We start from the raw sequence: 21,619 nt of genomic DNA on the forward strand, positions 1-21,619 counted from the left end.
TTTTCTGCTACGAGGCGGGTGCACATCGCAAAGCAACGTGTTCTCCGTGGCTCGGCAATTGCATGTCATCCACTGACAACGGCGGCGCGGCCACTCTGGTCTTCCGCACTCTGCAGGGAGCTGCCACCAAGGAAGGCACCTCTCCTCCTGCTGCTCGGCCACGGAGCGCCTGCACAGCTTAGAGCTTGCCACACATCTGCCGTCGCTGTTGGACAGGTAGCGGAATGCAAGGCGCCCGTTTTTTTGCATTTTTTCGCTGATGACAAGCGGTTGACATGCTTGTAAGTGTAGCATATAAAACAAGAATCGTATGAAGCATTCGTAGACAGGTGCTAAAGTCGTAGTATGGCCGCAGGTGACGGTCGTATGACGGGTCTGTAGCCACAACAGGTTGGCATCAAAGTGAATACCGCTAACTGTAAGCACTCTGCTGTAGCCCCAGTGGCGCAATTGGTTAGCGCACGGTACTTATAAGGCAGTAGCCGTGAGCAATGCCGGGGTTGTGAGTTCGAGCCTCACCTGGGGCATACTTTTATTTCGTAGCAGCTGACTATGGAAGCATCGGGACGCTAGATTTGAGATGCATCACGTACCTGAGAGACCATAAATGTGCGTGCACTGTAGTCAACGACTGCGTGTTCCTCGGTAGTATAGTGGTTAGTATCCCCGCCTGTCACGCGGGAGACCGGGGTTCGATTCCCCGCCGGGGAGGTGCGATTTTTATATCGCGAAGGTTGCACGTGTGGCCCGAAAAAGCATTACCGTTGTGATCAAGGAATGTAATTGCTAAAAAATCGTAAGAAAGTCTGCGTCTTAGGAAGTGTTTCTCGTATTCTGCACACGACGTCGTCGTTTCACAACTCACAGGGTTTGCTGTCGACGCTGAATCAGCGCACCCCAAGATTAATGATCGAGCTCGAAGCACCCAAGAAAAAGAATAATTTTAGCAGAGCGTGGTTTCGATCCACGGACCTCCGGGTTATGGGCCCAGCACGCTTCCACTGCGCCACTCTGCTGTGCCGAGAGAAGCGCGCTCTTCGGTGCGTGACATGGGACACTTGGAAAAGCGTTGTCTGCGTCGCCTACCGTTTAATTAACTGTGTAGCATCTCCCAGCTTGACTTGTCTCGACTTTGCTCGACTGACGCTACGCTGACGCTTGCACGAAGCGATATTTACCGCGATCGTCTCGAGATGCAGCTGCGAGATGCTCAGGATTAACATTGCACTCCACGAAGGTGGAGACATTCGAATGCACTGCCTAGCTACGCGCCCGCAACTAACAAAATGCCGACCCTGCCAGGATTCGAACCTGGAATCTTCTGATGCGTAGTCAGACGCGTTATCCGTTGCGCCACAGGGCCACTGTTCGCGTTTTCTGCTACGAGGCGGGTGCACATCGCAAAGCAACGTGTTCTCCGTGGCTCGGCAATTGCATGTCATCCACTGACAACGGCGGCGCGGCCACTCTGGTCTTCCGCACTCTGCAGGGAGCTGCCACCAAGGAAGGCATCTCTCCTCCTGCTGCTCGGCCACGGAGCGCCTGCACAGCTTAGAGCTTGCCACACATCTGCCGTCGCTGTTGGACAGGTAGCGGAATGCAAGGCGCCCGTTTTTTTGCATTTTTTCGCTGATGACAAGCGGTTGACATGCTTGTAAGTGTAGCATATAAAACAAGAATCGTATGAAGCATTCGTAGACAGGTGCTAAAGTCGTAGTATGGCCGCAGGTGACGGTCGTATGACGGGTCTGTAGCCACAACAGGTTGGCATCAAAGTGAATACCGCTAACTGTAAGCACTCTGCTGTAGCCCCAGTGGCGCAATTGGTTAGCGCACGGTACTTATAAGGCAGTAGCCGTGAGCAATGCCGGGGTTGTGAGTTCGAGCCTCACCTGGGGCATACTTTTATTTCGTAGCAGCTGACTATGGAAGCATCGGGACGCTAGATTTGAGATGCATCACGTACCTGAGAGACCATAAATGTGCGTGCACTGTAGTCAACGACTGCGTGTTCCTCGGTAGTATAGTGGTTAGTATCCCCGCCTGTCACGCGGGAGACCGGGGTTCGATTCCCCGCCGGGGAGGTGCGATTTTTATATCGCGAAGGTTGCACGTGTGGCCCGAAAAAGCATTACCGTTGTGATCAAGGAATGTAATTGCTAAAAAATCGTAAGAAAGTCTGCGTCTTAGGAAGTGTTTCTCGTATTCTGCACACGACGTCGTCGTTTCACAACTCACAGGGTTTGCTGTCGACGCTGAATCAGCGCACCCCAAGATTAATGATCGAGCTCGAAGCACCCAAGAAAAAGAATAATTTTAGCAGAGCGTGGTTTCGATCCACGGACCTCTGGGTTATGGGCCCAGCACGCTTCCACTGCGCCACTCTGCTGTGCCGAGAGAAGCGCGCTCTTCGGTGCGTGACATGGGACACTTGGAAAAGCGTTGTCTGCGTCGCCTACCGTTTAATTAACTGTGTAGCATCTCCCAGCTTGACTTGTCTCGACTTTGCTCGACTGACGCTACGCTGACGCTTGCACGAAGCGATATTTACCGCGATCGTCTCGAGATGCAGCTGCGAGATGCTCAGGATTAACATTGCACTCCACGAAGGTGGAGACATTCGAATGCACTGCCTAGCTACGCGCCCGCAACTAACAAAATGCCGACCCTGCCAGGATTCGAACCTGGAATCTTCTGATGCGTAGTCAGACGCGTTATCCGTTGCGCCACAGGGCCACTGTTCGCGTTTTCTGCTACGAGGCGGGTGCACATCGCAAAGCAACGTGTTCTCCGTGGCTCGGCAATTGCATGTCATCCACTGACAACGGCGGCGCGGCCACTCTGGTCTTCCGCACTCTGCAGGGAGCTGCCACCAAGGAAGGCATCTCTCCTCCTGCTGCTCGGCCACGGAGCGCCTGCACAGCTTAGAGCTTGCCACACATCTGCCGTCGCTGTTGGACAGGTAGCGGAATGCAAGGCGCCCGTTTTTTTGCATTTTTTCGCTGATGACAAGCGGTTGACATGCTTGTAAGTGTAGCATATAAAACAAGAATCGTATGAAGCATTCGTAGACAGGTGCTAAAGTCGTAGTATGGCCGCAGGTGACGGTCGTATGACGGGTCTGTAGCCACAACAGGTTGGCATCAAAGTGAATACCGCTAACTGTAAGCACTCTGCTGTAGCCCCAGTGGCGCAATTGGTTAGCGCACGGTACTTATAAGGCAGTAGCCGTGAGCAATGCCGGGGTTGTGAGTTCGAGCCTCACCTGGGGCATACTTTTATTTCGTAGCAGCTGACTATGGAAGCATCGGGACGCTAGATTTGAGATGCATCACGTACCTGAGAGACCATAAATGTGCGTGCACTGTAGTCAACGACTGCGTGTTCCTCGGTAGTATAGTGGTTAGTATCCCCGCCTGTCACGCGGGAGACCGGGGTTCGATTCCCCGCCGGGGAGGTGCGATTTTTATATCGCGAAGGTTGCACGTGTGGCCCGAAAAAGCATTACCGTTGTGATCAAGGAATGTAATTGCTAAAAAATCGTAAGAAAGTCTGCGTCTTAGGAAGTGTTTCTCGTATTCTGCACACGACGTCGTCGTTTCACAACTCACAGGGTTTGCTGTCGACGCTGAATCAGCGCACCCCAAGATTAATGATCGAGCTCGAAGCACCCAAGAAAAAGAATAATTTTAGCAGAGCGTGGTTTCGATCCACGGACCTCTGGGTTATGGGCCCAGCACGCTTCCACTGCGCCACTCTGCTGTGCCGAGAGAAGCGCGCTCTTCGGTGCGTGACATGGGACACTTGGAAAAGAGTTGTCTGCGTCGCCTACCGTTTAATTAACTGCGTAGCATCTCCCAGCTTGACTTGTCTCGACTTTGCTCGACTGACGCTACGCTGACGCTTGCACGAAGCGATATTTACCGCGATCGTCTCGAGATGCAGCTGCGAGATGCTCAGGATTAACATTGCACTCCACGAAGGTGGAGACATTCGAATGCACTGCCTAGCTACGCGCCCGCAACTAACAAAATGCCGACCCTGCCAGGATTCGAACCTGGAATCTTCTGATGCGTAGTCAGACGCGTTATCCGTTGCGCCACAGGGCCACTGTTCGCGTTTTCTGCTACGAGGCGGGTGCACATCGCAAAGCAACGTGTTCTCCGTGGCTCGGCAATTGCATGTCATCCACTGACAACGGCGGCGCGGCCACTCTGGTCTTCCGCACTCTGCAGGGAGCTGCCACCAAGGAAGGCATCTCTCCTCCTGCTGCTCGGCCACGGAGCGCCTGCACAGCTTAGAGCTTGCCACACATCTGCCGTCGCTGTTGGACAGGTAGCGGAATGCAAGGCGCCCGTTTTTTTGCATTTTTTCGCTGATGACAAGCGGTTGACATGCTTGTAAGTGTAGCATATAAAACAAGAATCGTATGAAGCATTCGTAGACAGGTGCTAAAGTCGTAGTATGGCCGCAGGTGACGGTCGTATGACGGGTCTGTAGCCACAACAGGTTGGCATCAAAGTGAATACCGCTAACTGTAAGCACTCTGCTGTAGCCCCAGTGGCGCAATTGGTTAGCGCACGGTACTTATAAGGCAGTAGCCGTGAGCAATGCCGGGGTTGTGAGTTCGAGCCTCACCTGGGGCATACTTTTATTTCGTAGCAGCTGACTATGGAAGCATCGGGACGCTAGATTTGAGATGCATCACGTACCTGAGAGACCATAAATGTGCGTGCACTGTAGTCAACGACTGCGTGTTCCTCGGTAGTATAGTGGTTAGTATCCCCGCCTGTCACGCGGGAGACCGGGGTTCGATTCCCCGCCGGGGAGGTGCGATTTTTATATCGCGAAGGTTGCACGTGTGGCCCGAAAAAGCATTACCGTTGTGATCAAGGAATGTAATTGCTAAAAAATCGTAAGAAAGTCTGCGTCTTAGGAAGTGTTTCTCGTATTCTGCACACGACGTCGTCGTTTCACAACTCACAGGGTTTGCTGTCGACGCTGAATCAGCGCACCCCAAGATTAATGATCGAGCTCGAAGCACCCAAGAAAAAGAATAATTTTAGCAGAGCGTGGTTTCGATCCACGGACCTCTGGGTTATGGGCCCAGCACGCTTCCACTGCGCCACTCTGCTGTGCCGAGAGAAGCGCGCTCTTCGGTGCGTGACATGGGACACTTGGAAAAGCGTTGTCTGCGTCGCCTACCGTTTAATTAACTGTGTAGCATCTCCCAGCTTGACTTGTCTCGACTTTGCTCGACTGACGCTACGCTGACGCTTGCACGAAGCGATATTTACCGCGATCGTCTCGAGATGCAGCTGCGAGATGCTCAGGATTAACATTGCACTCCACGAAGGTGGAGACATTCGAATGCACTGCCTAGCTACGCGCCCGCAACTAACAAAATGCCGACCCTGCCAGGATTCGAACCTGGAATCTTCTGATGCGTAGTCAGACGCGTTATCCGTTGCGCCACAGGGCCACTGTTCGCGTTTTCTGCTACGAGGCGGGTGCACATCGCAAAGCAACGTGTTCTCCGTGGCTCGGCAATTGCATGTCATCCACTGACAACGGCGGCGCGGCCACTCTGGTCTTCCGCACTCTGCAGGGAGCTGCCACCAAGGAAGGCATCTCTCCTCCTGCTGCTCGGCCACGGAGCGCCTGCACAGCTTAGAGCTTGCCACACATCTGCCGTCGCTGTTGGACAGGTAGCGGAATGCAAGGCGCCCGTTTTTTTGCATTTTTTCGCTGATGACAAGCGGTTGACATGCTTGTAAGTGTAGCATATAAAACAAGAATCGTATGAAGCATTCGTAGACAGGTGCTAAAGTCGTAGTATGGCCGCAGGTGACGGTCGTATGACGGGTCTGTAGCCACAACAGGTTGGCATCAAAGTGAATACCGCTAACTGTAAGCACTCTGCTGTAGCCCCAGTGGCGCAATTGGTTAGCGCACGGTACTTATAAGGCAGTAGCCGTGAGCAATGCCGGGGTTGTGAGTTCGAGCCTCACCTGGGGCATACTTTTATTTCGTAGCAGCTGACTATGGAAGCATCGGGACGCTAGATTTGAGATGCATCACGTACCTGAGAGACCATAAATGTGCGTGCACTGTAGTCAACGACTGCGTGTTCCTCGGTAGTATAGTGGTTAGTATCCCCGCCTGTCACGCGGGAGACCGGGGTTCGATTCCCCGCCGGGGAGGTGCGATTTTTATATCGCGAAGGTTGCACGTGTGGCCCGAAAAAGCATTACCGTTGTGATCAAGGAATGTAATTGCTAAAAAATCGTAAGAAAGTCTGCGTCTTAGGAAGTGTTTCTCGTATTCTGCACACGACGTCGTCGTTTCACAACTCACAGGGTTTGCTGTCGACGCTGAATCAGCGCACCCCAAGATTAATGATCGAGCTCGAAGCACCCAAGAAAAAGAATAATTTTAGCAGAGCGTGGTTTCGATCCACGGACCTCTGGGTTATGGGCCCAGCACGCTTCCACTGCGCCACTCTGCTGTGCCGAGAGAAGCGCGCTCTTCGGTGCGTGACATGGGACACTTGGAAAAGCGTTGTCTGCGTCGCCTACCGTTTAATTAACTGTGTAGCATCTCCCAGCTTGACTTGTCTCGACTTTGCTCGACTGACGCTACGCTGACGCTTGCACGAAGCGATATTTACCGCGATCGTCTCGAGATGCAGCTGCGAGATGCTCAGGATTAACATTGCACTCCACGAAGGTGGAGACATTCGAATGCACTGCCTAGCTACGCGCCCGCAACTAACAAAATGCCGACCCTGCCAGGATTCGAACCTGGAATCTTCTGATGCGTAGTCAGACGCGTTATCCGTTGCGCCACAGGGCCACTGTTCGCGTTTTCTGCTACGAGGCGGGTGCACATCGCAAAGCAACGTGTTCTCCGTGGCTCGGCAATTGCATGTCATCCACTGACAACGGCGGCGCGGCCACTCTGGTCTTCCGCACTCTGCAGGGAGCTGCCACCAAGGAAGGCATCTCTCCTCCTGCTGCTCGGCCACGGAGCGCCTGCACAGCTTAGAGCTTGCCACACATCTGCCGTCGCTGTTGGACAGGTAGCGGAATGCAAGGCGCCCGTTTTTTTGCATTTTTTCGCTGATGACAAGCGGTTGACATGCTTGTAAGTGTAGCATATAAAACAAGAATCGTATGAAGCATTCGTAGACAGGTGCTAAAGTCGTAGTATGGCCGCAGGTGACGGTCGTATGACGGGTCTGTAGCCACAACAGGTTGGCATCAAAGTGAATACCGCTAACTGTAAGCACTCTGCTGTAGCCCCAGTGGCGCAATTGGTTAGCGCACGGTACTTATAAGGCAGTAGCCGTGAGCAATGCCGGGGTTGTGAGTTCGAGCCTCACCTGGGGCATACTTTTATTTCGTAGCAGCTGACTATGGAAGCATCGGGACGCTAGATTTGAGATGCATCACGTACCTGAGAGACCATAAATGTGCGTGCACTGTAGTCAACGACTGCGTGTTCCTCGGTAGTATAGTGGTTAGTATCCCCGCCTGTCACGCGGGAGACCGGGGTTCGATTCCCCGCCGGGGAGGTGCGATTTTTATATCGCGAAGGTTGCACGTGTGGCCCGAAAAAGCATTACCGTTGTGATCAAGGAATGTAATTGCTAAAAAATCGTAAGAAAGTCTGCGTCTTAGGAAGTGTTTCTCGTATTCTGCACACGACGTCGTCGTTTCACAACTCACAGGGTTTGCTGTCGACGCTGAATCAGCGCACCCCAAGATTAATGATCGAGCTCGAAGCACCCAAGAAAAAGAATAATTTTAGCAGAGCGTGGTTTCGATCCACGGACCTCTGGGTTATGGGCCCAGCACGCTTCCACTGCGCCACTCTGCTGTGCCGAGAGAAGCGCGCTCTTCGGTGCGTGACATGGGACACTTGGAAAAGCGTTGTCTGCGTCGCCTACCGTTTAATTAACTGTGTAGCATCTCCCAGCTTGACTTGTCTCGACTTTGCTCGACTGACGCTACGCTGACGCTTGCACGAAGCGATATTTACCGCGATCGTCTCGAGATGCAGCTGCGAGATGCTCAGGATTAACATTGCACTCCACGAAGGTGGAGACATTCGAATGCACTGCCTAGCTACGCGCCCGCAACTAACAAAATGCCGACCCTGCCAGGATTCGAACCTGGAATCTTCTGATGCGTAGTCAGACGCGTTATCCGTTGCGCCACAGGGCCACTGTTCGCGTTTTCTGCTACGAGGCGGGTGCACATCGCAAAGCAACGTGTTCTCCGTGGCTCGGCAATTGCATGTCATCCACTGACAACGGCGGCGCGGCCACTCTGGTCTTCCGCACTCTGCAGGGAGCTGCCACCAAGGAAGGCATCTCTCCTCCTGCTGCTCGGCCACGGAGCGCCTGCACAGCTTAGAGCTTGCCACACATCTGCCGTCGCTGTTGGACAGGTAGCGGAATGCAAGGCGCCCGTTTTTTTGCATTTTTTCGCTGATGACAAGCGGTTGACATGCTTGTAAGTGTAGCATATAAAACAAGAATCGTATGAAGCATTCGTAGACAGGTGCTAAAGTCGTAGTATGGCCGCAGGTGACGGTCGTATGACGGGTCTGTAGCCACAACAGGTTGGCATCAAAGTGAATACCGCTAACTGTAAGCACTCTGCTGTAGCCCCAGTGGCGCAATTGGTTAGCGCACGGTACTTATAAGGCAGTAGCCGTGAGCAATGCCGGGGTTGTGAGTTCGAGCCTCACCTGGGGCATACTTTTATTTCGTAGCAGCTGACTATGGAAGCATCGGGACGCTAGATTTGAGATGCATCACGTACCTGAGAGACCATAAATGTGCGTGCACTGTAGTCAACGACTGCGTGTTCCTCGGTAGTATAGTGGTTAGTATCCCCGCCTGTCACGCGGGAGACCGGGGTTCGATTCCCCGCCGGGGAGGTGCGATTTTTATATCGCGAAGGTTGCACGTGTGGCCCGAAAAAGCATTACCGTTGTGATCAAGGAATGTAATTGCTAAAAAATCGTAAGAAAGTCTGCGTCTTAGGAAGTGTTTCTCGTATTCTGCACACGACGTCGTCGTTTCACAACTCACAGGGTTTGCTGTCGACGCTGAATCAGCGCACCCCAAGATTAATGATCGAGCTCGAAGCACCCAAGAAAAAGAATAATTTTAGCAGAGCGTGGTTTCGATCCACGGACCTCTGGGTTATGGGCCCAGCACGCTTCCACTGCGCCACTCTGCTGTGCCGAGAGAAGCGCGCTCTTCGGTGCGTGACATGGGACACTTGGAAAAGCGTTGTCTGCGTCGCCTACCGTTTAATTAACTGTGTAGCATCTCCCAGCTTGACTTGTCTCGACTTTGCTCGACTGACGCTACGCTGACGCTTGCACGAAGCGATATTTACCGCGATCGTCTCGAGATGCAGCTGCGAGATGCTCAGGATTAACATTGCACTCCACGAAGGTGGAGACATTCGAATGCACTGCCTAGCTACGCGCCCGCAACTAACAAAATGCCGACCCTGCCAGGATTCGAACCTGGAATCTTCTGATGCGTAGTCAGACGCGTTATCCGTTGCGCCACAGGGCCACTGTTCGCGTTTTCTGCTACGAGGCGGGTGCACATCGCAAAGCAACGTGTTCTCCGTGGCTCGGCAATTGCATGTCATCCACTGACAACGGCGGCGCGGCCACTCTGGTCTTCCGCACTCTGCAGGGAGCTGCCACCAAGGAAGGCATCTCTCCTCCTGCTGCTCGGCCACGGAGCGCCTGCACAGCTTAGAGCTTGCCACACATCTGCCGTCGCTGTTGGACAGGTAGCGGAATGCAAGGCGCCCGTTTTTTTGCATTTTTTCGCTGATGACAAGCGGTTGACATGCTTGTAAGTGTAGCATATAAAACAAGAATCGTATGAAGCATTCGTAGACAGGTGCTAAAGTCGTAGTATGGCCGCAGGTGACGGTCGTATGACGGGTCTGTAGCCACAACAGGTTGGCATCAAAGTGAATACCGCTAACTGTAAGCACTCTGCTGTAGCCCCAGTGGCGCAATTGGTTAGCGCACGGTACTTATAAGGCAGTAGCCGTGAGCAATGCCGGGGTTGTGAGTTCGAGCCTCACCTGGGGCATACTTTTATTTCGTAGCAGCTGACTATGGAAGCATCGGGACGCTAGATTTGAGATGCATCACGTACCTGAGAGACCATAAATGTGCGTGCACTGTAGTCAACGACTGCGTGTTCCTCGGTAGTATAGTGGTTAGTATCCCCGCCTGTCACGCGGGAGACCGGGGTTCGATTCCCCGCCGGGGAGGTGCGATTTTTATATCGCGAAGGTTGCACGTGTGGCCCGAAAAAGCATTACCGTTGTGATCAAGGAATGTAATTGCTAAAAAATCGTAAGAAAGTCTGCGTCTTAGGAAGTGTTTCTCGTATTCTGCACACGACGTCGTCGTTTCACAACTCACAGGGTTTGCTGTCGACGCTGAATCAGCGCACCCCAAGATTAATGATCGAGCTCGAAGCACCCAAGAAAAAGAATAATTTTAGCAGAGCGTGGTTTCGATCCACGGACCTCTGGGTTATGGGCCCAGCACGCTTCCACTGCGCCACTCTGCTGTGCCGAGAGAAGCGCGCTCTTCGGTGCGTGACATGGGACACTTGGAAAAGCGTTGTCTGCGTCGCCTACCGTTTAATTAACTGTGTAGCATCTCCCAGCTTGACTTGTCTCGACTTTGCTCGACTGACGCTACGCTGACGCTTGCACGAAGCGATATTTACCGCGATCGTCTCGAGATGCAGCTGCGAGATGCTCAGGATTAACATTGCACTCCACGAAGGTGGAGACATTCGAATGCACTGCCTAGCTACGCGCCCGCAACTAACAAAATGCCGACCCTGCCAGGATTCGAACCTGGAATCTTCTGATGCGTAGTCAGACGCGTTATCCGTTGCGCCACAGGGCCACTGTTCGCGTTTTCTGCTACGAGGCGGGTGCACATCGCAAAGCAACGTGTTCTCCGTGGCTCGGCAATTGCATGTCATCCACTGACAACGGCGGCGCGGCCACTCTGGTCTTCCGCACTCTGCAGGGAGCTGCCACCAAGGAAGGCATCTCTCCTCCTGCTGCTCGGCCACGGAGCGCCTGCACAGCTTAGAGCTTGCCACACATCTGCCGTCGCTGTTGGACAGGTAGCGGAATGCAAGGCGCCCGTTTTTTTGCATTTTTTCGCTGATGACAAGCGGTTGACATGCTTGTAAGTGTAGCATATAAAACAAGAATCGTATGAAGCATTCGTAGACAGGTGCTAAAGTCGTAGTATGGCCGCAGGTGACGGTCGTATGACGGGTCTGTAGCCACAACAGGTTGGCATCAAAGTGAATACCGCTAACTGTAAGCACTCTGCTGTAGCCCCAGTGGCGCAATTGGTTAGCGCACGGTACTTATAAGGCAGTAGCCGTGAGCAATGCCGGGGTTGTGAGTTCGAGCCTCACCTGGGGCATACTTTTATTTCGTAGCAGCTGACTATGGAAGCATCGGGACGCTAGATTTGAGATGCATCACGTACCTGAGAGACCATAAATGTGCGTGCACTGTAGTCAACGACTGCGTGTTCCTCGGTAGTATAGTGGTTAGTATCCCCGCCTGTCACGCGGGAGACCGGGGTTCGATTCCCCGCCGGGGAGGTGCGATTTTTATATCGCGAAGGTTGCACGTGTGGCCCGAAAAAGCATTACCGTTGTGATCAAGGAATGTAATTGCTAAAAAATCGTAAGAAAGTCTGCGTCTTAGGAAGTGTTTCTCGTATTCTGCACACGACGTCGTCGTTTCACAACTCACAGGGTTTGCTGTCGACGCTGAATCAGCGCACCCCAAGATTAATGATCGAGCTCGAAGCACCCAAGAAAAAGAATAATTTTAGCAGAGCGTGGTTTCGATCCACGGACCTCTGGGTTATGGGCCCAGCACGCTTCCACTGCGCCACTCTGCTGTGCCGAGAGAAGCGCGCTCTTCGGTGCGTGACATGGGACACTTGGAAAAGCGTTGTCTGCGTCGCCTACCGTTTAATTAACTGTGTAGCATCTCCCAGCTTGACTTGTCTCGACTTTGCTCGACTGACGCTACGCTGACGCTTGCACGAAGCGATATTTACCGCGATCGTCTCGAGATGCAGCTGCGAGATGCTCAGGATTAACATTGCACTCCACGAAGGTGGAGACATTCGAATGCACTGCCTAGCTACGCGCCCGCAACTAACAAAATGCCGACCCTGCCAGGATTCGAACCTGGAATCTTCTGATGCGTAGTCAGACGCGTTATCCGTTGCGCCACAGGGCCACTGTTCGCGTTTTCTGCTACGAGGCGGGTGCACATCGCAAAGCAACGTGTTCTCCGTGGCTCGGCAATTGCATGTCATCCACTGACAACGGCGGCGCGGCCACTCTGGTCTTCCGCACTCTGCAGGGAGCTGCCACCAAGGAAGGCATCTCTCCTCCTGCTGCTCGGCCACGGAGCGCCTGCACAGCTTAGAGCTTGCCACACATCTGCCGTCGCTGTTGGACAGGTAGCGGAATGCAAGGCGCCCGTTTTTTTGCATTTTTTCGCTGATGACAAGCGGTTGACATGCTTGTAAGTGTAGCATATAAAACAAGAATCGTATGAAGCATTCGTAGACAGGTGCTAAAGTCGTAGTATGGCCGCAGGTGACGGTCGTATGACGGGTCTGTAGCCACAACAGGTTGGCATCAAAGTGAATACCGCTAACTGTAAGCACTCTGCTGTAGCCCCAGTGGCGCAATTGGTTAGCGCACGGTACTTATAAGGCAGTAGCCGTGAGCAATGCCGGGGTTGTGAGTTCGAGCCTCACCTGGGGCATACTTTTATTTCGTAGCAGCTGACTATGGAAGCATCGGGACGCTAGATTTGAGATGCATCACGTACCTGAGAGACCATAAATGTGCGTGCACTGTAGTCAACGACTGCGTGTTCCTCGGTAGTATAGTGGTTAGTATCCCCGCCTGTCACGCGGGAGACCGGGGTTCGATTCCCCGCCGGGGAGGTGCGATTTTTATATCGCGAAGGTTGCACGTGTGGCCCGAAAAAGCATTACCGTTGTGATCAAGGAATGTAATTGCTAAAAAATCGTGAGAAAGTCTGCGTCTTAGGAAGTGTTTCTCGTATTCTGCACACGACGTCGTCGTTTCACAACTCACAGGGTTTGCTGTCGACGCTGAATCAGCGCACCCCAAGATTAATGATCGAGCTCGAAGCACCCAAGAAAAAGAATAATTTTAGCAGAGCGTGGTTTCGATCCACGGACCTCTGGGTTATGGGCCCAGCACGCTTCCACTGCGCCACTCTGCTGTGCCGAGAGAAGCGCGCTCTTCGGTGCGTGACATGGGACACTTGGAAAAGCGTTGTCTGCGTCGCCTACCGTTTAATTAACTGTGTAGCATCTCCCAGCTTGACTTGTCTCGACTTTGCTCGACTGACGCTACGCTGACGCTTGCACGAAGCGATATTTACCGCGATCGTCTCGAGATGCAGCTGCGAGATGCTCAGGATTAACATTGCACTCCACGAAGGTGGAGACATTCGAATGCACTGCCTAGCTACGCGCCCGCAACTAACAAAATGCCGACCCTGCCAGGATTCGAACCTGGAATCTTCTGATGCGTAGTCAGACGCGTTATCCGTTGCGCCACAGGGCCACTGTTCGCGTTTTCTGCTACGAGGCGGGTGCACATCGCAAAGCAACGTGTTCTCCGTGGCTCGGCAATTGCATGTCATCCACTGACAACGGCGGCGCGGCCACTCTGGTCTTCCGCACTCTGCAGGGAGCTGCCACCAAGGAAGGCATCTCTCCTCCTGCTGCTCGGCCACGGAGCGCCTGCACAGCTTAGAGCTTGCCACACATCTGCCGTCGCTGTTGGACAGGTAGCGGAATGCAAGGCGCCCGTTTTTTTGCATTTTTTCGCTGATGACAAGCGGTTGACATGCTTGTAAGTGTAGCATATAAAACAAGAATCGTATGAAGCATTCGTAGACAGGTGCTAAAGTCGTAGTATGGCCGCAGGTGACGGTCGTATGACGGGTCTGTAGCCACAACAGGTTGGCATCAAAGTGAATACCGCTAACTGTAAGCACTCTGCTGTAGCCCCAGTGGCGCAATTGGTTAGCGCACGGTACTTATAAGGCAGTAGCCGTGAGCAATGCCGGGGTTGTGAGTTCGAGCCTCACCTGGGGCATACTTTTATTTCGTAGCAGCTGACTATGGAAGCATCGGGACGCTAGATTTGAGATGCATCACGTACCTGAGAGACCATAAATGTGCGTGCACTGTAGTCAACGACTGCGTGTTCCTCGGTAGTATAGTGGTTAGTATCCCCGCCTGTCACGCGGGAGACCGGGGTTCGATTCCCCGCCGGGGAGGTGCGATTTTTATATCGCGAAGGTTGCACGTGTGGCCCGAAAAAGCATTACCGTTGTGATCAAGGAATGTAATTGCTAAAAAATCGTAAGAAAGTCTGCGTCTTAGGAAGTGTTTCTCGTATTCTGCACACGACGTCGTCGTTTCACAACTCACAGGGTTTGCTGTCGACGCTGAATCAGCGCACCCCAAGATTAATGATCGAGCTCGAAGCACCCAAGAAAAAGAATAATTTTAGCAGAGCGTGGTTTCGATCCACGGACCTCTGGGTTATGGGCCCAGCACGCTTCCACTGCGCCACTCTGCTGTGCCGAGAGAAGCGCGCTCTTCGGTGCGTGACATGGGACACTTGGAAAAGCGTTGTCTGCGTCGCCTACCGTTTAATTAACTGTGTAGCATCTCCCAGCTTGACTTGTCTCGACTTTGCTCGACTGACGCTACGCTGACGCTTGCACGAAGCGATATTTACCGCGATCGTCTCGAGATGCAGCTGCGAGATGCTCAGGATTAACATTGCACTCCACGAAGGTGGAGACATTCGAATGCACTGCCTAGCTACGCGCCCGCAACTAACAAAATGCCGACCCTGCCAGGATTCGAACCTGGAATCTTCTGATGCGTAGTCAGACGCGTTATCCGTTGCGCCACAGGGCCACTGTTCGCGTTTTCTGCTACGAGGCGGGTGCACATCGCAAAGCAACGTGTTCTCCGTGGCTCGGCAATTGCATGTCATCCACTGACAACGGCGGCGCGGCCACTCTGGTCTTCCGCACTCTGCAGGGAGCTGCCACCAAGGAAGGCATCTCTCCTCCTGCTGCTCGGCCACGGAGCGCCTGCACAGCTTAGAGCTTGCCACACATCTGCCGTCGCTGTTGGACAGGTAGCGGAATGCAAGGCGCCCGTTTTTTTGCATTTTTTCGCTGATGACAAGCGGTTGACATGCTTGTAAGTGTAGCATATAAAACAAGAATCGTATGAAGCATTCGTAGACAGGTGCTAAAGTCGTAGTATGGCCGCAGGTGACGGTCGTATGACGGGTCTGTAGCCACAACAGGTTGGCATCAAAGTGAATACCGCTAACTGTAAGCACTCTGCTGTAGCCCCAGTGGCGCAATTGGTTAGCGCACGGTACTTATAAGGCAGTAGCCGTGAGCAATGCCGGGGTTGTGAGTTCGAGCCTCACCTGGGGCATACTTTTATTTCGTAGCAGCTGACTATGGAAGCATCGGGACGCTAGATTTGAGATGCATCACGTACCTGAGAGACCATAAATGTGCGTGCACTGTAGTCAACGACTGCGTGTTCCTCGGTAGTATAGTGGTTAGTATCCCCGCCTGTCACGCGGGAGACCGGGGTTCGATTCCCCGCCGGGGAGGTGCGATTTTTATATCGCGAAGGTTGCACGTGTGGCCCGAAAAAGCATTACCGTTGTGATCAAGGAATGTAATTGCTAAAAAATCGTAAGAAAGTCTGCGTCTTAGGAAGTGTTTCTCGTATTCTGCACACGACGTCGTCGTTTCACAACTCACAGGGTTTGCTGTCGACGCTGAATCAGCGCACCCCAAGATTAATGATCGAGCTCGAAGCACCCAAGAAAAAGAATAATTTTAGCAGAGCGTGGTTTCGATCCACGGACCTCTGGGTTATGGGCCCAGCACGCTTCCACTGCGCCACTCTGCTGTGCCGAGAGAAGCGCGCTCTTCGGTGCGTGACATGGGACACTTGGAAAAGCGTTGTCTGCGTCGCCTACCGTTTAATTAACTGTGTAGCATCTCCCAGCTTGACTTGTCTCGACTTTGCTCGACTGACGCTACGCTGACGCTTGCACGAAGCGATATTTACCGCGATCGTCTCGAGATGCAGCTGCGAGATGCTCAGGATTAACATTGCACTCCACGAAGGTGGAGACATTCGAATGCACTGCCTAGCTACGCGCCCGCAACTAACAAAATGCCGACCCTGCCAGGATTCGAACCTGGAATCTTCTGATGCGTAGTCAGACGCGTTATCCGTTGCGCCACAGGGCCACTGTTCGCGTTTTCTGCTACGAGGCGGGTGCACATCGCAAAGCAACGTGTTCTCCGTGGCTCGGCAATTGCATGTCATCCACTGACAACGGCGGCGCGGCCACTCTGGTCTTCCGCACTCTGCAGGGAGCTGCCACCAAGGAAGGCATCTCTCCTCCTGCTGCTCGGCCACGGAGCGCCTGCACAGCTTAGAGCTTGCCACACATCTGCCGTCGCTGTTGGACAGGTAGCGGAATGCAAGGCGCCCGTTTTTTTGCATTTTTTCGCTGATGACAAGCGGTTGACATGCTTGTAAGTGTAGCATATAAAACAAGAATCGTATGAAGCATTCGTAGACAGGTGCTAAAGTCGTAGTATGGCCGCAGGTGACGGTCGTATGACGGGTCTGTAGCCACAACAGGTTGGCATCAAAGTGAATACCGCTAACTGTAAGCACTCTGCTGTAGCCCCAGTGGCGCAATTGGTTAGCGCACGGTACTTATAAGGCAGTAGCCGTGAGCAATGCCGGGGTTGTGAGTTCGAGCCTCACCTGGGGCATACTTTTATTTCGTAGCAGCTGACTATGGAAGCATCGGGACGCTAGATTTGAGATGCATCACGTACCTGAGAGACCATAAATGTGCGTGCACTGTAGTCAACGACTGCGTGTTCCTCGGTAGTATAGTGGTTAGTATCCCCGCCTGTCACGCGGGAGACCGGGGTTCGATTCCCCGCCGGGGAGGTGCGATTTTTATATCGCGAAGGTTGCACGTGTGGCCCGAAAAAGCATTACCGTTGTGATCAAGGAATGTAATTGCTAAAAAATCGTAAGAAAGTCTGCGTCTTAGGAAGTGTTTCTCGTATTCTGCACACGACGTCGTCGTTTCACAACTCACAGGGTTTGCTGTCGACGCTGAATCAGCGCACCCCAAGATTAATGATCGAGCTCGAAGCACCCAAGAAAAAGAATAATTTTAGCAGAGCGTGGTTTCGATCCACGGACCTCTGGGTTATGGGCCCAGCACGCTTCCACTGCGCCACTCTGCTGTGCCGAGAGAAGCGCGCTCTTCGGTGCGTGACATGGGACACTTGGAAAAGCGTTGTCTGCGTCGCCTACCGTTTAATTAACTGTGTAGCATCTCCCAGCTTGACTTGTCTCGACTTTGCTCGACTGACGCTACGCTGACGCTTGCACGAAGCGATATTTACCGCGATCGTCTCGAGATGCAGCTGCGAGATGCTCAGGATTAACATTGCACTCCACGAAGGTGGAGACATTCGAATGCACTGCCTAGCTACGCGCCCGCAACTAACAAAATGCCGACCCTGCCAGGATTCGAACCTGGAATCTTCTGATGCGTAGTCAGACGCGTTATCCGTTGCGCCACAGGGCCACTGTTCGCGTTTTCTGCTACGAGGCGGGTGCACATCGCAAAGCAACGTGTTCTCCGTGGCTCGGCAATTGCATGTCATCCACTGACAACGGCGGCGCGGCCACTCTGGTCTTCCGCACTCTGCAGGGAGCTGCCACCAAGGAAGGCATCTCTCCTCCTGCTGCTCGGCCACGGAGCGCCTGCACAGCTTAGAGCTTGCCACACATCTGCCGTCGCTGTTGGACAGGTAGCGGAATGCAAGGCGCCCGTTTTTTTGCATTTTTTCGCTGATGACAAGCGGTTGACATGCTTGTAAGTGTAGCATATAAAACAAGAATCGTATGAAGCATTCGTAGACAGGTGCTAAAGTCGTAGTATGGCCGCAGGTGACGGTCGTATGACGGGTCTGTAGCCACAACAGGTTGGCATCAAAGTGAATACCGCTAACTGTAAGCACTCTGCTGTAGCCCCAGTGGCGCAATTGGTTAGCGCACGGTACTTATAAGGCAGTAGCCGTGAGCAATGCCGGGGTTGTGAGTTCGAGCCTCACCTGGGGCATACTTTTATTTCGTAGCAGCTGACTATGGAAGCATCGGGACGCTAGATTTGAGATGCATCACGTACCTGAGAGACCATAAATGTGCGTGCACTGTAGTCAACGACTGCGTGTTCCTCGGTAGTATAGTGGTTAGTATCCCCGCCTGTCACGCGGGAGACCGGGGTTCGATTCCCCGCCGGGGAGGTGCGATTTTTATATCGCGAAGGTTGCACGTGTGGCCCGAAAAAGCATTACCGTTGTGATCAAGGAATGTAATTGCTAAAAAATCGTAAGAAAGTCTGCGTCTTAGGAAGTGTTTCTCGTATTCTGCACACGACGTCGTCGTTTCACAACTCACAGGGTTTGCTGTCGACGCTGAATCAGCGCACCCCAAGATTAATGATCGAGCTCGAAGCACCCAAGAAAAAGAATAATTTTAGCAGAGCGTGGTTTCGATCCACGGACCTCTGGGTTATGGGCCCAGCACGCTTCCACTGCGCCACTCTGCTGTGCCGAGAGAAGCGCGCTCTTCGGTGCGTGACATGGGACACTTGGAAAAGCGTTGTCTGCGTCGCCTACCGTTTAATTAACTGTGTAGCATCTCCCAGCTTGACTTGTCTCGACTTTGCTCGACTGACGCTACGCTGACGCTTGCACGAAGCGATATTTACCGCGATCGTCTCGAGATGCAGCTGCGAGATGCTCAGGATTAACATTGCACTCCACGAAGGTGGAGACATTCGAATGCACTGCCTAGCTACGCGCCCGCAACTAACAAAATGCCGACCCTGCCAGGATTCGAACCTGGAATCTTCTGATGCGTAGTCAGACGCGTTATCCGTTGCGCCACAGGGCCACTGTTCGCGTTTTCTGCTACGAGGCGGGTGCACATCGCAAAGCAACGTGTTCTCCGTGGCTCGGCAATTGCATGTCATCCACTGACAACGGCGGCGCGGCCACTCTGGTCTTCCGCACTCTGCAGGGAGCTGCCACCAAGGAAGGCATCTCTCCTCCTGCTGCTCGGCCACGGAGCGCCTGCACAGCTTAGAGCTTGCCACACATCTGCCGTCGCTGTTGGACAGGTAGCGGAATGCAAGGCGCCCGTTTTTTTGCATTTTTTCGCTGATGACAAGCGGTTGACATGCTTGTAAGTGTAGCATATAAAACAAGAATCGTATGAAGCATTCGTAGACAGGTGCTAAAGTCGTAGTATGGCCGCAGGTGACGGTCGTATGACGGGTCTGTAGCCACAACAGGTTGGCATCAAAGTGAATACCGCTAACTGTAAGCACTCTGCTGTAGCCCCAGTGGCGCAATTGGTTAGCGCACGGTACTTATAAGGCAGTAGCCGTGAGCAATGCCGGGGTTGTGAGTTCGAGCCTCACCTGGGGCATACTTTTATTTCGTAGCAGCTGACTATGGAAGCATCGGGACGCTAGATTTGAGATGCATCACGTACCTGAGAGACCATAAATGTGCGTGCACTGTAGTCAACGACTGCGTGTTCCTCGGTAGTATAGTGGTTAGTATCCCCGCCTGTCACGCGGGAGACCGGGGTTCGATTCCCCGCCGGGGAGGTGCGATTTTTATATCGCGAAGGTTGCACGTGTGGCCCGAAAAAGCATTACCGTTGTGATCAAGGAATGTAATTGCTAAAAAATCGTAAGAAAGTCTGCGTCTTAGGAAGTGTTTCTCGTATTCTGCACACGACGTCGTCGTTTCACAACTCACAGGGTTTGCTGTCGACGCTGAATCAGCGCACCCCAAGATTAATGATCGAGCTCGAAGCACCCAAGAAAAAGAATAATTTTAGCAGAGCGTGGTTTCGATCCACGGACCTCTGGGTTATGGGCCCAGCACGCTTCCACTGCGCCACTCTGCTGTGCCGAGAGAAGCGCGCTCTTCGGTGCGTGACATGGGACACTTGGAAAAGCGTTGTCTGCGTCGCCTACCGTTTAATTAACTGTGTAGCATCTCCCAGCTTGACTTGTCTCGACTTTGCTCGACTGACGCTACGCTGACGCTTGCACGAAGCGATATTTACCGCGATCGTCTCGAGATGCAGCTGCGAGATGCTCAGGATTAACATTGCACTCCACGAAGGTGGAGACATTCGAATGCACTGCCTAGCTACGCGCCCGCAACTAACAAAATGCCGACCCTGCCAGGATTCGAACCTGGAATCTTCTGATGCGTAGTCAGACGCGTTATCCGTTGCGCCACAGGGCCACTGTTCGCGTTTTCTGCTACGAGGCGGGTGCACATCGCAAAGCAACGTGTTCTCCGTGGCTCGGCAATTGCATGTCATCCACTGACAACGGCGGCGCGGCCACTCTGGTCTTCCGCACTCTGCAGGGAGCTGCCACCAAGGAAGGCATCTCTCCTCCTGCTGCTCGGCCACGGAGCGCCTGCACAGCTTAGAGCTTGCCACACATCTGCCGTCGCTGTTGGACAGGTAGCGGAATGCAAGGCGCCCGTTTTTTTGCATTTTTTCGCTGATGACAAGCGGTTGACATGCTTGTAAGTGTAGCATATAAAACAAGAATCGTATGAAGCATTCGTAGACAGGTGCTAAAGTCGTAGTATGGCCGCAGGTGACGGTCGTATGACGGGTCTGTAGCCACAACAGGTTGGCATCAAAGTGAATACCGCTAACTGTAAGCACTCTGCTGTAGCCCCAGTGGCGCAATTGGTTAGCGCACGGTACTTATAAGGCAGTAGCCGTGAGCAATGCCGGGGTTGTGAGTTCGAGCCTCACCTGGGGCATACTTTTATTTCGTAGCAGCTGACTATGGAAGCATCGGGACGCTAGATTTGAGATGCATCACGTACCTGAGAGACCATAAATGTGCGTGCACTGTAGTCAACGACTGCGTGTTCCTCGGTAGTATAGTGGTTAGTATCCCCGCCTGTCACGCGGGAGACCGGGGTTCGATTCCCCGCCGGGGAGGTGCGATTTTTATATCGCGAAGGTTGCACGTGTGGCCCGAAAAAGCATTACCGTTGTGATCAAGGAATGTAATTGCTAAAAAATCGTAAGAAAGTCTGCGTCTTAGGAAGTGTTTCTCGTATTCTGCACACGACGTCGTCGTTTCACAACTCACAGGGTTTGCTGTCGACGCTGAATCAGCGCACCCCAAGATTAATGATCGAGCTCGAAGCACCCAAGAAAAAGAATAATTTTAGCAGAGCGTGGTTTCGATCCACGGACCTCTGGGTTATGGGCCCAGCACGCTTCCACTGCGCCACTCTGCTGTGCCGAG

General features: G+C 53.1%; 47 non-coding genes across 47 annotated transcripts; 32 read left to right on the forward strand and 15 right to left on the reverse strand.

Annotated features, from left to right (window-relative positions):
• Nucleotides 1-435: 435 nt before the first annotated feature.
• On the forward strand, nt 436-527 carry Trnai-uau. Its single transcript is given in 2 exon segments — nt 436-473; nt 492-527. It is a non-coding gene; the product is annotated as a tRNA-Ile (tRNA).
• Nucleotides 528-639: 112 nt separating this feature from the next.
• On the forward strand, nt 640-711 carry Trnad-guc. The gene has a single exon. It is a non-coding gene; the product is annotated as a tRNA-Asp (tRNA).
• A 579-nt stretch (nt 712-1,290) lies between these two features.
• On the reverse strand, nt 1,291-1,363 carry Trnar-acg. Its single transcript has one exon. It is a non-coding gene; the product is annotated as a tRNA-Arg (tRNA).
• Nucleotides 1,364-1,808: 445 nt separating this feature from the next.
• On the forward strand, nt 1,809-1,900 carry Trnai-uau. The gene is given in 2 exon segments: nt 1,809-1,846; nt 1,865-1,900. It is a non-coding gene; the product is annotated as a tRNA-Ile (tRNA).
• A 112-nt stretch (nt 1,901-2,012) lies between these two features.
• Trnad-guc lies at nt 2,013-2,084 on the forward strand. The gene has a single exon. It is a non-coding gene; the product is annotated as a tRNA-Asp (tRNA).
• Nucleotides 2,085-2,663: 579 nt separating this feature from the next.
• On the reverse strand, nt 2,664-2,736 carry Trnar-acg. The gene has a single exon. It is a non-coding gene; the product is annotated as a tRNA-Arg (tRNA).
• A 445-nt stretch (nt 2,737-3,181) lies between these two features.
• Nucleotides 3,182-3,273, forward strand: Trnai-uau. The gene is given in 2 exon segments: nt 3,182-3,219; nt 3,238-3,273. It is a non-coding gene; the product is annotated as a tRNA-Ile (tRNA).
• Nucleotides 3,274-3,385: 112 nt separating this feature from the next.
• Nucleotides 3,386-3,457, forward strand: Trnad-guc. The gene has a single exon. It is a non-coding gene; the product is annotated as a tRNA-Asp (tRNA).
• A 579-nt stretch (nt 3,458-4,036) lies between these two features.
• On the reverse strand, nt 4,037-4,109 carry Trnar-acg. Its single transcript has one exon. It is a non-coding gene; the product is annotated as a tRNA-Arg (tRNA).
• A 445-nt stretch (nt 4,110-4,554) lies between these two features.
• Nucleotides 4,555-4,646, forward strand: Trnai-uau. The gene is given in 2 exon segments: nt 4,555-4,592; nt 4,611-4,646. It is a non-coding gene; the product is annotated as a tRNA-Ile (tRNA).
• A 112-nt stretch (nt 4,647-4,758) lies between these two features.
• Trnad-guc lies at nt 4,759-4,830 on the forward strand. Its single transcript has one exon. It is a non-coding gene; the product is annotated as a tRNA-Asp (tRNA).
• A 579-nt stretch (nt 4,831-5,409) lies between these two features.
• Trnar-acg lies at nt 5,410-5,482 on the reverse strand. The gene has a single exon. It is a non-coding gene; the product is annotated as a tRNA-Arg (tRNA).
• A 445-nt stretch (nt 5,483-5,927) lies between these two features.
• On the forward strand, nt 5,928-6,019 carry Trnai-uau. The gene is given in 2 exon segments: nt 5,928-5,965; nt 5,984-6,019. It is a non-coding gene; the product is annotated as a tRNA-Ile (tRNA).
• Nucleotides 6,020-6,131: 112 nt separating this feature from the next.
• Trnad-guc lies at nt 6,132-6,203 on the forward strand. Its single transcript has one exon. It is a non-coding gene; the product is annotated as a tRNA-Asp (tRNA).
• Nucleotides 6,204-6,782: 579 nt separating this feature from the next.
• On the reverse strand, nt 6,783-6,855 carry Trnar-acg. The gene has a single exon. It is a non-coding gene; the product is annotated as a tRNA-Arg (tRNA).
• Nucleotides 6,856-7,300: 445 nt separating this feature from the next.
• Nucleotides 7,301-7,392, forward strand: Trnai-uau. Its single transcript is given in 2 exon segments — nt 7,301-7,338; nt 7,357-7,392. It is a non-coding gene; the product is annotated as a tRNA-Ile (tRNA).
• Nucleotides 7,393-7,504: 112 nt separating this feature from the next.
• Trnad-guc lies at nt 7,505-7,576 on the forward strand. Its single transcript has one exon. It is a non-coding gene; the product is annotated as a tRNA-Asp (tRNA).
• Nucleotides 7,577-8,155: 579 nt separating this feature from the next.
• Nucleotides 8,156-8,228, reverse strand: Trnar-acg. The gene has a single exon. It is a non-coding gene; the product is annotated as a tRNA-Arg (tRNA).
• A 445-nt stretch (nt 8,229-8,673) lies between these two features.
• Trnai-uau lies at nt 8,674-8,765 on the forward strand. Its single transcript is given in 2 exon segments — nt 8,674-8,711; nt 8,730-8,765. It is a non-coding gene; the product is annotated as a tRNA-Ile (tRNA).
• Nucleotides 8,766-8,877: 112 nt separating this feature from the next.
• Nucleotides 8,878-8,949, forward strand: Trnad-guc. The gene has a single exon. It is a non-coding gene; the product is annotated as a tRNA-Asp (tRNA).
• Nucleotides 8,950-9,528: 579 nt separating this feature from the next.
• Trnar-acg lies at nt 9,529-9,601 on the reverse strand. The gene has a single exon. It is a non-coding gene; the product is annotated as a tRNA-Arg (tRNA).
• Nucleotides 9,602-10,046: 445 nt separating this feature from the next.
• On the forward strand, nt 10,047-10,138 carry Trnai-uau. The gene is given in 2 exon segments: nt 10,047-10,084; nt 10,103-10,138. It is a non-coding gene; the product is annotated as a tRNA-Ile (tRNA).
• Nucleotides 10,139-10,250: 112 nt separating this feature from the next.
• On the forward strand, nt 10,251-10,322 carry Trnad-guc. Its single transcript has one exon. It is a non-coding gene; the product is annotated as a tRNA-Asp (tRNA).
• A 579-nt stretch (nt 10,323-10,901) lies between these two features.
• On the reverse strand, nt 10,902-10,974 carry Trnar-acg. Its single transcript has one exon. It is a non-coding gene; the product is annotated as a tRNA-Arg (tRNA).
• Nucleotides 10,975-11,419: 445 nt separating this feature from the next.
• On the forward strand, nt 11,420-11,511 carry Trnai-uau. Its single transcript is given in 2 exon segments — nt 11,420-11,457; nt 11,476-11,511. It is a non-coding gene; the product is annotated as a tRNA-Ile (tRNA).
• A 112-nt stretch (nt 11,512-11,623) lies between these two features.
• Nucleotides 11,624-11,695, forward strand: Trnad-guc. The gene has a single exon. It is a non-coding gene; the product is annotated as a tRNA-Asp (tRNA).
• Nucleotides 11,696-12,274: 579 nt separating this feature from the next.
• Trnar-acg lies at nt 12,275-12,347 on the reverse strand. The gene has a single exon. It is a non-coding gene; the product is annotated as a tRNA-Arg (tRNA).
• Nucleotides 12,348-12,792: 445 nt separating this feature from the next.
• Nucleotides 12,793-12,884, forward strand: Trnai-uau. Its single transcript is given in 2 exon segments — nt 12,793-12,830; nt 12,849-12,884. It is a non-coding gene; the product is annotated as a tRNA-Ile (tRNA).
• A 112-nt stretch (nt 12,885-12,996) lies between these two features.
• Nucleotides 12,997-13,068, forward strand: Trnad-guc. Its single transcript has one exon. It is a non-coding gene; the product is annotated as a tRNA-Asp (tRNA).
• Nucleotides 13,069-13,647: 579 nt separating this feature from the next.
• Nucleotides 13,648-13,720, reverse strand: Trnar-acg. The gene has a single exon. It is a non-coding gene; the product is annotated as a tRNA-Arg (tRNA).
• A 445-nt stretch (nt 13,721-14,165) lies between these two features.
• Trnai-uau lies at nt 14,166-14,257 on the forward strand. Its single transcript is given in 2 exon segments — nt 14,166-14,203; nt 14,222-14,257. It is a non-coding gene; the product is annotated as a tRNA-Ile (tRNA).
• Nucleotides 14,258-14,369: 112 nt separating this feature from the next.
• Trnad-guc lies at nt 14,370-14,441 on the forward strand. The gene has a single exon. It is a non-coding gene; the product is annotated as a tRNA-Asp (tRNA).
• A 579-nt stretch (nt 14,442-15,020) lies between these two features.
• Nucleotides 15,021-15,093, reverse strand: Trnar-acg. Its single transcript has one exon. It is a non-coding gene; the product is annotated as a tRNA-Arg (tRNA).
• Nucleotides 15,094-15,538: 445 nt separating this feature from the next.
• On the forward strand, nt 15,539-15,630 carry Trnai-uau. Its single transcript is given in 2 exon segments — nt 15,539-15,576; nt 15,595-15,630. It is a non-coding gene; the product is annotated as a tRNA-Ile (tRNA).
• A 112-nt stretch (nt 15,631-15,742) lies between these two features.
• Nucleotides 15,743-15,814, forward strand: Trnad-guc. The gene has a single exon. It is a non-coding gene; the product is annotated as a tRNA-Asp (tRNA).
• A 579-nt stretch (nt 15,815-16,393) lies between these two features.
• Nucleotides 16,394-16,466, reverse strand: Trnar-acg. Its single transcript has one exon. It is a non-coding gene; the product is annotated as a tRNA-Arg (tRNA).
• A 445-nt stretch (nt 16,467-16,911) lies between these two features.
• On the forward strand, nt 16,912-17,003 carry Trnai-uau. Its single transcript is given in 2 exon segments — nt 16,912-16,949; nt 16,968-17,003. It is a non-coding gene; the product is annotated as a tRNA-Ile (tRNA).
• A 112-nt stretch (nt 17,004-17,115) lies between these two features.
• Nucleotides 17,116-17,187, forward strand: Trnad-guc. The gene has a single exon. It is a non-coding gene; the product is annotated as a tRNA-Asp (tRNA).
• Nucleotides 17,188-17,766: 579 nt separating this feature from the next.
• Trnar-acg lies at nt 17,767-17,839 on the reverse strand. Its single transcript has one exon. It is a non-coding gene; the product is annotated as a tRNA-Arg (tRNA).
• Nucleotides 17,840-18,284: 445 nt separating this feature from the next.
• On the forward strand, nt 18,285-18,376 carry Trnai-uau. Its single transcript is given in 2 exon segments — nt 18,285-18,322; nt 18,341-18,376. It is a non-coding gene; the product is annotated as a tRNA-Ile (tRNA).
• Nucleotides 18,377-18,488: 112 nt separating this feature from the next.
• Trnad-guc lies at nt 18,489-18,560 on the forward strand. The gene has a single exon. It is a non-coding gene; the product is annotated as a tRNA-Asp (tRNA).
• Nucleotides 18,561-19,139: 579 nt separating this feature from the next.
• Trnar-acg lies at nt 19,140-19,212 on the reverse strand. The gene has a single exon. It is a non-coding gene; the product is annotated as a tRNA-Arg (tRNA).
• Nucleotides 19,213-19,657: 445 nt separating this feature from the next.
• On the forward strand, nt 19,658-19,749 carry Trnai-uau. Its single transcript is given in 2 exon segments — nt 19,658-19,695; nt 19,714-19,749. It is a non-coding gene; the product is annotated as a tRNA-Ile (tRNA).
• A 112-nt stretch (nt 19,750-19,861) lies between these two features.
• Trnad-guc lies at nt 19,862-19,933 on the forward strand. The gene has a single exon. It is a non-coding gene; the product is annotated as a tRNA-Asp (tRNA).
• Nucleotides 19,934-20,512: 579 nt separating this feature from the next.
• On the reverse strand, nt 20,513-20,585 carry Trnar-acg. Its single transcript has one exon. It is a non-coding gene; the product is annotated as a tRNA-Arg (tRNA).
• Nucleotides 20,586-21,030: 445 nt separating this feature from the next.
• Nucleotides 21,031-21,122, forward strand: Trnai-uau. Its single transcript is given in 2 exon segments — nt 21,031-21,068; nt 21,087-21,122. It is a non-coding gene; the product is annotated as a tRNA-Ile (tRNA).
• A 112-nt stretch (nt 21,123-21,234) lies between these two features.
• Nucleotides 21,235-21,306, forward strand: Trnad-guc. The gene has a single exon. It is a non-coding gene; the product is annotated as a tRNA-Asp (tRNA).
• The last annotated feature ends 313 nt before the right edge of the window (nt 21,307-21,619 follow it).

Source organism: Schistocerca piceifrons, chromosome 8, assembly GCF_021461385.2.
Source record: "Schistocerca piceifrons isolate TAMUIC-IGC-003096 chromosome 8, iqSchPice1.1, whole genome shotgun sequence".
Classification (NCBI taxonomy): domain Eukaryota; kingdom Metazoa; phylum Arthropoda; class Insecta; order Orthoptera; family Acrididae; genus Schistocerca; species Schistocerca piceifrons.